The following is an 11,226-nucleotide window of genomic DNA, read 5'->3' on the forward strand; positions in this document are numbered from 1 at the left end:
AAGAGCATGGACTCCCGTGCCCACCGTGATCCTCCGACAGCAAGGAACCAACTTAGCCAGCATATTCCTTTCTCTTCACCACCACTTTTCCTGCCTGGGATGCAGATACAATGGCTGGAGGAGCCACCGCCATCTCGAGACAATGAGGACAAAGGCTAAGGATATCAGAGAAGAAGCCTATGTGGCGTCGAGATGACTGACAACTTCCTCGGGCTGAGCACCTCTGCCATCACCACCCTATATTTCCATGAGAAAAATGAGCCCCCGGGTGGGGCTCAATCACAAGACAGGGTCTCCGTTCTCGTGCAGCCAAACTGAATCCCTGGCTGATGTGGCAGAAACTAATGCTGAATACTTTTATTAGAAAGTTACCTTCAATTTGATTCTTTTCAGTGCTTCTGATTACATCAAAAAGAAAGTCTCAGATTGGGGCTGGTAAGTCTTAAACACCCCTGCACACCTGCTGTTCTCCCTTTTTTTTTTTTTTAAAGATTTTATTTATTTATCTGAGAGAGAGAATGAGATAGAGAGAGAGAGCACATGAGAGGGGGGAGGGTCAGAGGGAGAAGCAGACTCCCTGCTGACCAGGGAGCCTGATGCGGGACTCGATCCCGGGACTCCAGGATCATGACCTGAGCCGAAGGCAGTCGCTTAACCAACTGAGCCACCCAGGCGCCCTGTTCTCCCTTTTTAATAAAGTAACAGCACGTCTTGGGCTCCGAGCCTCCTCTGGGCTATGGCGTCCAGATAGAATTTTATAACGTTATTTTGTTTCCACTGAATTTATTTTTATGATTATGAATTCTATTTATGGTAAAGGAGGTTTGTTTCCCATTTGTAGTACTGCTATAAAACTTCCCTTTTAAATAAATGTATTTATTTAAGTTTTTTAAAAAGTGAATTTACTTAAAAACGGTAAGAACACAGTCAGAGGGAATGTAGGGGCACGTGGGTGGCTCCTGCCGAGCCCCACACTTCAGCCGCCCGGGGACGGTCTGCCCCTGGGCCCTGTGGGGGGAGGCCTGCCCTCCAATGCCAGCTGGGGGTGGAGTCTCTGTGGACTGTGCAGCCTAGGGCAGGGGCGCTAGGAGTCCCCTGGTGCCGGGAGTCTCTACGCGAAGCCTCAGAGTTGTGGGCTGGGCGATTAGGCGATGAGCCGATGAGCCGGGGGCTGGGGGCTGGGGACTGAAGCTGTCCTGGTAACCAAGCCGCTAACTCAAAGTCCCGGGTTCCTTCCAGCCTGACTTGCGAGGCCTGACTTCAAAAGCGGGGGCTCCAGCAGCTGGAGTGACCTTTTGCTAATTAGCTCGGGCTGTTTGCTCTGCAGCAGCCAGCTGATCTCTGGAAGCAGCTCTAACTCCATCCACTACCACCTGTCACCACCGGGCAGATAAATAACTGCTCTTGGAGAGGTGGGGGAGGGGCGGCACAGGCAGAAGGGAAGGCGGGTGGCCTTGGGCAAGTCACCTGTTGTCAGGCCAGGCCCTGCTGGGGAAAGCATCACCCCCACTTCCCAGAGAAGAAAACTGAGGCCTGGGGGCAGGGGGCATCTTACAGAGGACGCTGGGCTCTAGCTCTAGCCGACCCCCAGGCCCCCGTCTCCCCTGCAGGCCTCCCATGGCGCCCACAGGCCCAGGGCAGGGCTGGCCGTGGCTCTGTCCCTGGTGCCGAACACAGGGCCGGCCAAGGGCTGGGCCGGGGCCAGCAGGTCACCCGGGGTCATCAGAACACGGAGAAGCTTCCTTCTGGCCTCTTAGTCACTGCTTCAGGAAAGCCACTTCCAGGGACGAGGCCTCAGGACCAGGAAATGGAGGAGGAGGGAGGCAGGAATAGAACTGAGAAAGTTCAACTCCCTGCATGACAAAACGTTCTGTCTGTCAGGGATATCAGGAACAACGCGCCCAGCACCCACGTTCCTGAACCACGCGTGCGGTGTCCGCACTCCTCTGCCGGACCCTGCAGGGGCCCCGGGCCATCTGGTCTGCCACCTCCCTCCTAGGATGGATAGGGAACATCCATCCATTCATTCGGCACACACTCACTCAGCGTCCGCCACCTGCCGGGCTCTGACCAGGCAGAACACGCAGCCAGGAGGGAGGGAGGGAGAGGGCGCAGGCGGACGGGTCTGGGGGCGATGGGGGCTGAGCCCCGTGGGGGTTCCCCGGGCTGCAGGGACCCCGGACCAGCACAGGGAAGCCTGAGCGTGGGCCGCAAAGGAGGAAAAGAACGAACATTGCTCTGAGGTGACGTCCCAGAGACTCTGCTGTCTCGTGCTCAGAAAAGCGGGCAACACCCACCAGCGTTTCTTGAGTGCCTACTGTATACTGAGCAACTTGCATGTCCCACTGAATGCTCGCCTTCTGAGAGGTTACCACTCCACGTTACAGACAAGAAACAGGAGGTCAGAGGTGGCTTCTGGCACTCTACATCCAAAAATGGGCAGATTGGGGTCTGTGGGACACCACCACCACCCGAGGACAGGCGGACTGGGGAGAGAGGGTGCTCTGGGCAAATGGACAGGGGCGGGAAAGCACAGGGCTTCCTGCTCTGCAAAGCCGTGCTCTGGCTAGCCCGTGGCCTGGGGTCAGCACCGCCAAGTCCGCCCAGCCCAGCCCCAACTGCCCCCTCTCCACCGCAGCCCTGCACCTCTGAGGGGTGCTGTCGGCCAGTGGTGGCCAGCCCCACTGCTGTGGGGGTCTCTGCGTACCAGCACGGTCAGAGCTCACCCCGACCCCAGACCACCCACCCTGCCCTCTCAGCAGCTCTTAGCCTCAGGGGACATCCTTCAGGACAGGGAAACTGAGGCCTGTGGAGGGGCAGGTGCTGTTCACTGTCCCATGAAATGAGTGGTAGAGATGGGGGCAGACCCCAGCCCCTCACCCCAGACTTTCTTGATGTCCGCTGAAGGGACGGGGCCGTCCCTTGGAATGAGCCGTGCATCCTCACACCCTTCCCTCTTTCTAGACTTGGTGCTCCTAGAGGGACGTGGGTCTCTAGCACCACACTGTCCGGAGCCTGGCAATGGCAGGTACTCCGTGGACATCTGGAGGAACATGAACAGACAGCTTCACCCACCCTGTGACCCGGCCCCGCTCCACCCTGCAACCCCATGGCCCCCACGCCCACAGGTTCCAGCCACCCCGGTCTCCCCCTGAACCTCACACGCACTAAGCTTGTCCCACCTCAGCTCTCCTTCCCCCGCTGGTCCCTCTGCCCAGAACGCCCTGCCCTGCTTCTCGTGTGGGCTCTCCTCCATCCTCAGCACTCCCCTTCACAGGCCCCTCCTGGAAGCCTCCCGCTAAAGCCATGGAGAAGGCTGGGGAGCCATCTGACCACCAGCAGAAGGCATGCCTTTGGAAGTTCTAGAAGGAGTCTCTGCTCCTCCACGTAACGAAGGAGAGAGCCCCATATTCCCAAATCTCCCTCTCTCGGTCCGTCACAATTGGAAGAGCCTAAGTATCATGATCACGATGCCCAGATGCAGCAGGCAAGCAACGTATTGCAAAAATCCAAACCCTAAAACTTGTGTTCCAACGGACCACGTCACTGACCTCCTGCCGGTCACGCGAAATAGGACAACCCGGCTCCATCAGACGGGCCACCTCCCAGGTAAGAGCACCTGCGCTGGAGCTGGGTTTACAAAGACAGTCCGTCCCAGACCTGGGTGAAGGGCCCCCGACGGCGGATTCCAAGGCACGGGTGGCAAGAGGGGACGTGTGTGACTTGGGACAGCACTGAGAAAACGGACTCCCCAGCAGGCACAGCACCGCCAGCCACGAGGACGTGTGCTGGGCCACCGGGACGGCTGCCTCCACACCCCTTCCTCGCCAAGGCGCTCAAGTCAGCGTTCTGGGTCACTTTTCCCATATAAGACCCTTTTTCCAATATACAGGGTAAGTCCGTATTAACCTAAGGTGCGTCATACACACGGCCTACAATGCCACATAAGCTCACGGCACCGCACCCAGGTCCGTGAGGTGGCGGAAGATGAAACCCACACAGCACCCCGACTCATCCGGGGAGGACGGCGGAGCCCCTGACCTGTCTGGTCACACGCCGGGGCAGCCTGGTCTTCAGCCCCAACACCCTGTCGGCCGGGCCGCATCTCCGCACGGGGACGTCTGTTTCTGCAGGCCAGCCGAACCTGACCCCGAACCTGACCCCGTCTCCTTCTGGGCCTGCACGGTGACCCCAGCACACAGGTCCTCAGGACCGGCCCTCCCCGCTGTGCTGATCACATCCGACGGGCCAGAGCGCCCCTTACCTTCGGGTCAGGGCCCACCGGTGACGCGACACGTGGGAGCAGTACGGGCTGGTGGACTCCTCCCTGCAGGGGTCATGCACGTCTTCTCCGTGTTCCAGGACCCAGAGAACAGTACACCGTCACCCAGACAGACGCCACTGCATGGAGACAGAACAGGACACTGGTGAGAGGGCGCGGGGAGCCATGGTAAGCTTGCACAAGATCCCGTCTGCCGGAGCCACGGGGACATCCATCCTGTGCGCTCCGTGCATGAGAGTCAACCTCCAGGAGCACGCTGAGGAGGCCGGGACTCCCTGATGCACGAGGAGGCACACACCAGTGAAGGCAGAGGGCAGGAAGAGGAGCGGCCCGGAGGCAGGATTTCGGCAGGTCAGACGGGGGCCCCTCCAGGTCACGGCTGCCAGCTGCCGTTTGCAGCTCGCCCCCCCACTGCTGCAGCCCAGGTGTGTCGGGGGTGGGGTGGAGGACCAGCTCTGATTCCCTGACCCCCCCGCCCCCATGGAGGTGGGCTATGCAAGGACCCGGGGCAAGGCCTCTCCCTGCAGGCCCCCGCCTCCACCCCCAGAGCGTCCTTGCTGGGGAGGAGAGGGTGAGGACTCCAGACCAGGCCTTCGACGCGGGAGGGCACCAGCCAGGAAGCCGAAGCCCGAGCTGGGCTGGCAAGTCAGCCCACGACTGGTTCCCCCACCTGCCCACAAGGCTGGATCGCTCACTGCTCCCTTCCTTCCCCGGAGCAACCCCAGCAGCCATGCCCGGGGTGCTCACCGAGGACCTGAATGCACCATCTCACTCAGCCTCACTCCCACGCACCGGGTCCCCATTTCGCAGACAGGGAAGCGTTGGCTGAGAACGGTGTCCGCTCCCCAGGCCACAGGGCAAAGATGCAGTGCTCGGACAAAGCCTGGAGCCACGATGGAACCAACGCGGGTGGCACCACTGGGAGGGGGGAGGAGGGGGCCCCTTCGGGACAAGGGGACTCCGGGAGCAAGGCCGTGCACCTGAAGGCCCTGCAGGCTGAGTGGTGACCCTCAGGAGGGCCTGGGCAGGAGCCAGAGCGGTTCCCTTGCTCCAGCTGTGCACGGCCCCCCCAGAACCCCCCAGGCTCCTGCGCCAGGAGCAGGAACTGGAAGGCAGAAGGAACCCATGGTGTGAGGAAGAGAGAGAGAGAGAGAGAGAGAGAGTGTGTGTATGTTTGTGTGTGCGCGCGCGCGTGCAAACGGCTGAGTGAGGGGCACGTAATTACCTGAAATCGTGGCTTAGAAGCAGATGTAAATAACCAAAAAATATGTGGGGAGGTGGGGGGAATGTTCATCAATTAGAGCTAACTGCCTAACGGCTAATTGAAATAATAATGGGCTGCATTTGAATATGCTAATAAGGCCAAACCTGTCTTGGAAAAGGTAATTGGGTTAAAAGAGAGCGCTGAGAAGCTCTGCACCCGCGGGCCCCAGAGGCGGCTTCCAGGCTGAGACCTCAGCCCAGGCACCAGGACGCCTCTTCCTTCCTGCCCCCGGGCCTTTGCCCACACGGGTCCCCCGCCTGGAGGGCCCTCTCCGTGCTGCCCACCTGGCCAGGCCCTGCTCTCCGGGGTCCTGGGAGCCTGAAAACGGCCTCCCCAGCTGTGACAAGGACCCATGCCTCACTGAGTGAAGCGTGCGAGGAGCAGGAATGCGTGCTTCTTGAGCACTTTCTCTTTGCCCAGCCCTGCTTTGCAAAGAATCCCAAGTTAAGCACGAGGAAACTGCTCTGGAACCACAGGGCACGGCTGCAGTGTCGGGGGGCCACGGGCAGGCCCAGGCCTCGGTTCCTGGCCATGCTCAGACTTCACAGCAAAGCTGTCCAAAGGTGGAACATGAGCCCGGGGCACTGTGCATGTGAGCGGAAACCCGGGGAGCGCTGAGGTCCCTCTCGGCCTGCGAGTGGGCTGTGTTCTCAGAACCAAGCACTAGGGGCCTGGCCTGGAGCCTTCACTGTCCACGAGCACCACCTGCACACCCACTGGTCACACGTGCGTGCTCACACATGTGTACACGTGCATGCACGCATGCCCTCCACTCTCCTCACAGGCGCACTGGACCACAGGCATCCCACACGCCTGCTCTGGCCGGACCTGAGTGTTAGCCCAGCACCCGCGCCCCGCCCGGCAGCTGCCAGCATGCAGCCCCGAGGGGTGGCCTCAGGGAGGGCTGCCAGGCTGGTATGCAGCGCCCGGGCCTCTCTGACCCACCGGCCTCTGGATCACACCTGTTCTCGCCCTCATCGGCCCAAGCCAGGGCATCTCTCGGTTCCATCCCTGGCATAAGCCCTGAGCTCCCGCAGACCCACAGGGTCCGCCAGGAAGCCTCTCTCCTCTCTGGGGCTGCGCTCGTACTGGAACCGACCTGGTCCGAGAGCGTGAAGACAGCACTTGCGATGCTGCATGGGTCCCAGCACCTCGTCAATAATGGGGGATCTGCGGCAGGTGGGGTTCAGGTGAAGCCGGTGATCTGACACATGGGGCCTCCCTGGCCCTGGGGGGCTGCGAGGTGCAGGCGGATTGGAGGGTGCAATTTGCTCCAGGTGGAGCAGTTTGCAGAAGGCCAGAGAGGAGCGGGCCTGCTCCGGCCTCGTGTGCAGCCGGAAAGGAACCAGGCACCAGACGGGGCTGTGGCATCTGAGGAACACATTGATCAGCGGTGAGACCGCCACAAGCCCTGGCAGGCCGGGCCTCACCTTCCCCTCTGTCGGGTGCGGATGATGGTGGGCACACCCCACTGGCTCACAGCCCAGGCTCATCTGAACCCACAAGCCTGGGAGACCCGAAACCTCAGAGAGCACCTGGGCTGGAGGGGTCAAAGGTGAGGACCCACCCTGGAAAATGCACATACACATCTCGTGTATGATATCTGGGGGTGCGCTAGGGCCCCAAAAAACCATCCAGGAGCACTAAGTCCCCACGTGATAGCTGCGAACACACCCATGCAGGATTTTACAGATGGGAAACCGAGGCCCAAACCCATCGATAGAATTGCCTCCAGGCCGGAGAGCACTGGGACCAGACACACCACAGCCTGAGGCTGGTGGCGCCCATTACACAGACAGGTAAACTGAGGTTCCCAGAGGCCGAGTATAACTGGCCCCAGATCACACAGCACGGAGGGGAGGGGGATGTGAGGTCTCCCTTGTAAGGCACCCCTGTGCACCGCTAGGGAGGGGGCCCGGCCTCCAGAGTGCCCCAAATCCTCCTCCTCCTTCTTCCAGGGCTAAACGTAGACTTGCAAACATCAGGGTGAGGGGTGGGGAAAATGAATGCGCCCAAACTTGACATTTGCATTTCAAACACTTATATCAGCAAAACAAATAACAGTAATTATATCATTTGCATATTTTGTGCAATGATTGTTTAGCGAGGTGAGGAGGAGGGGCTCCTGCTGATGCCAGCACCTTGGCCTCCCCACAGCTGTGCCTGCCCCACCCGCGGGGTCCCCTGAGTCTCTGTCCCCCCTCCTCCCCAACCCCTGCCCACCCCCCACCGAGGCTGGGCCGGGGAGGACCCCAGGGAGCAGGAAGGTGCCTGTCCTCCGTCGGACTTTCCCCACCACATGGCCTGGCCTCCCCTCTGAGGAGCCAGGCCCCCACCTAGGAAATGGGGGTGCTGCTGGGTGCCCTGGGGCTCTGCTGGGGCCCCCACCCCACCTGCCAACCTCAGGCTGTGCCATTCACTCCTCCAGGCTCTGTCCTTTGACCACGGCTCTGACTTTCTGTTTCTCCAACACATCCCTCTCCCTCCCCCAGCATGTGGCCACCTCAGGACCTTTGCACAGGCACCCCCTTGCCTGGAAGGCTTCCTCCCAGATCTACCCACAGCTGGATCCTTATCATTCGTGGCCCAAGTCCAATGTCACCTCCCCAACACCCTGATGGGACAGGCAGGGCTGCCCTCACTGGGGACAAGAACTCCAGCAGGCCTGAGGGGACCTTGAGCCTTGGAGGGCAGGCAGAGCCCACGTGGGGCACACAGGCCCTCAGCAATCGGGATACACGCACTCAAGTCCCCTGCCTACCATTCAGCGACATTAGTCAGGCAACCTACTGTGCGCTGGGGGCTTGCACTGACCCCTGGAGGTGGAATGCTGGGCGGGGCAGGGGGAGAATCCTGGATTCAGAGGGGAGCAGTGGGGCAAGTGGGAAGGTGGACAGGCAAGCGGAGCTGCCCCAGGACTTCTCGGGTCTTGCTCAGAATCCCAAGCAGACCCCTCCCCAGCTGCTATGGTGAATGAGCCTGGGGACACAGGTGCCCCACATCAGGTTCTGAGCAGTGACCTAGCTCCACCCCTCCAAGCCCCCACCTCCTTCCTCTGCCCGCTGGGCATAGGGGGCGGGGTGGGGGTCAGGGTTAGCCACACATCAAAGGGTCTCCACCCAGGCTAATGGAGCCCTTCTCCGCCTACCCTTGCAAGGCTCCAGGTGCGGGTCAGGCACAGGGAGCAGGTCCAATGCTGGTCCCAGGCCTTCATGACATCCATGAGCGTGTGCAGACCCACACAGAGGGAGCTGGGTGGGCTCTCGCTGCCCCCAGGGTGCATAAGGTATATGGGACTCTTCCCACAGGCTCTGTGGCCTGGCCCTGCCCCAGGTCCCACCCCTGTGGCTTCTGTCTCCAACAAAGTGAATGAAGAGGGGAGGAGGGGAGGGGAGGGGAAAGGGCCATCAGCATCACCTCAGATACTGATGTGCCAGAGACTGAGGAGCCAGGCCCCTGGGCAGATGGGGGCTGGCAGGTGTGGGAGCTGCCCGGGGAGGGCCCTGGGCTGCAGGGGCAAGGCTGAGGCATGGTGGAAGCAGAAGAGCCAAAAACCAGCTGTGGCCCAGAGCGCAGCTCTGCCAGTCAGATGCGTGCCTGGAGCGTGTGTGCGTGCGTGTGTGCATGCGTGCATGCGTGCATGCGTGTGCGTGTGTGCATGCATGTGTGTGCCGAGCACACTGCCTCTGCACTTCTGTGTACTAGGGCGTGTGTGTTTCCGACCCGTGAATCTACGTGTGCATCACGACAGCTGGTGGGTCTAGTTGTGCGTGTGTTTCTGTGTGTGTTTGTACATCTGTGTGTGTGTGTCCAGTCTTGCGTGTGTCTGTGATACGTGCGCTTGGCTCTCTGTGCAGGTGTGACTGAGTGTGTAGGGCGGGCGCTGTGCGTGTGTGTGCGCTGCCGCATTCCGCAGGCCAGTGCCGGTCCTTCTGTCTGCGTCAGGAAGCGACAGACTGGCTCTGCATGCCCATCCCCCCACAGCTGGGGGAGCGAGGAGGGGAAGGGGGGCACACCCCTCAGCCTGCGAGAAGGAGGGAGCCCTACGAGCCATGCCATTCCTCTCCTGGCTCTCCCTTTCCCATCACAGCTGGGCCAGGGACCCCCCAGAGACCACACAGGAAAACCCCTCCACACAGAGACGGTCCCACCTTCTCCTGAATAATGACTGCAACAGCAGAGACAGTAACCATGCAGGGCCTAGCTGTTGGAGGACTAAGAACCACACACGTGTCCCCAAAGCCCCACGAGGGAGGAACTACAGTATTATCATTCCTGGTTTCCAGATGGAGAAACTGAGGCTCAGAGAGAAGCGGCGTCACTTGCCCAAGGTCACACAGATGAGCCAGGATTCGGGCCAGGTCTGCCTGACCTCTTGCTTTCTGCAGGATGCGCCCCGACACATATACGCCCAGCTTGACGGGTATCATTAGTATCCCCACTTTGCAGATGAGGAAACTGAGTCCCAGTTACATTAAGAGACGTGCCCTAGGATGTTGCTAAACTGGGCTAACAGCTCTCTGCTTTTGACTTAAAGCCAGGCAGAGGCAGCTAACAGGACTGTCCCGAAGGTAATTACAGCTTCCCGATCCCAGTGCTGGCTGCACACAGGGCTACTTCCCTCCTCCCTTTAATCTCTTCCCATGCAGCCTAGATGTGGGGAAGCCAGAGCCCTGAGACTTGGAAGTGCAAATGAGGCCCCTTCCCCTGGTAAACTGTGAGGAGCAATTAACTCCTAGCTTCACACCCCACAGCCCCACAAATTCCAGATGGAGTAAACAGTTAAGTATGAAATATTAAGCCATAAAAAAAGCTAGATGAAAACAGAATTCAATACTTATCAGTCCTCAGGAGGGAGACAAGCTTTCCAAGCTCGGGAGGAATAGAATAAATTGTAAAAGAAAAGAGGCAGATTTGACCATATAAAAATAAGGAAAGGGAACATGAAAAAATAACAAAAATTAAAAGATATACAACATACAGGGGAACACATTAGTAGCAAATGTGACAGGGAAATGACACCTATCTTCATTATGTAAAGAACGCATTCAAATTCGTTAAGGAAACACCAACAATGTATCAACAAATGGAGAGAGGAAGAGACGCACAGGACAAAACACAGGTGGTTGATGAATATGTGGGACAATGTTCTACCTCTTGAATAATCAGGAAAATGCAAATTTAAAAAAGATAGACACCATTTAGGCTCATCAGAGAAACAATGATCTAAAAACAAAAACAACCCCCCCCCCCCACCAAAAAAAAACCTCTGAAGATAATACCCAATGCTGGTAAGGTTATGTTGAAACTGGCATAATTCTTTTGGAGTCATTTGGTGATACAAATTGAATGCTTTTAAAATGAGCACAGCTTGCAGCAGACAACTTGCCAAATGGAAAACTAGGACTTTTCCTTCTAGATCAAGAACAACACAAGGATGCCTGCTACCACCACTTCTATTCAGCGCTCTACTAGTGGTCTCAGCCATTACAGTAAGGCAGGAAAAAGAAATAAAAATGATACACTTTAGAAAGGAAGGAACAAAACTGTAGCTATTCACAGGTGCTGTAACTGTGTACATAAAAAAAAAAATCCCAAAGAATGTATAAATACAGTAATGGATAAGAGAGCTTACTTAGAGTGCTGGATATAAAATCCATACACAAACATGGACTGGATT

This window comes from Neomonachus schauinslandi, chromosome 5, assembly GCF_002201575.2.
Source record: "Neomonachus schauinslandi chromosome 5, ASM220157v2, whole genome shotgun sequence".
NCBI lineage: Eukaryota > Metazoa > Chordata > Mammalia > Carnivora > Phocidae > Neomonachus > Neomonachus schauinslandi.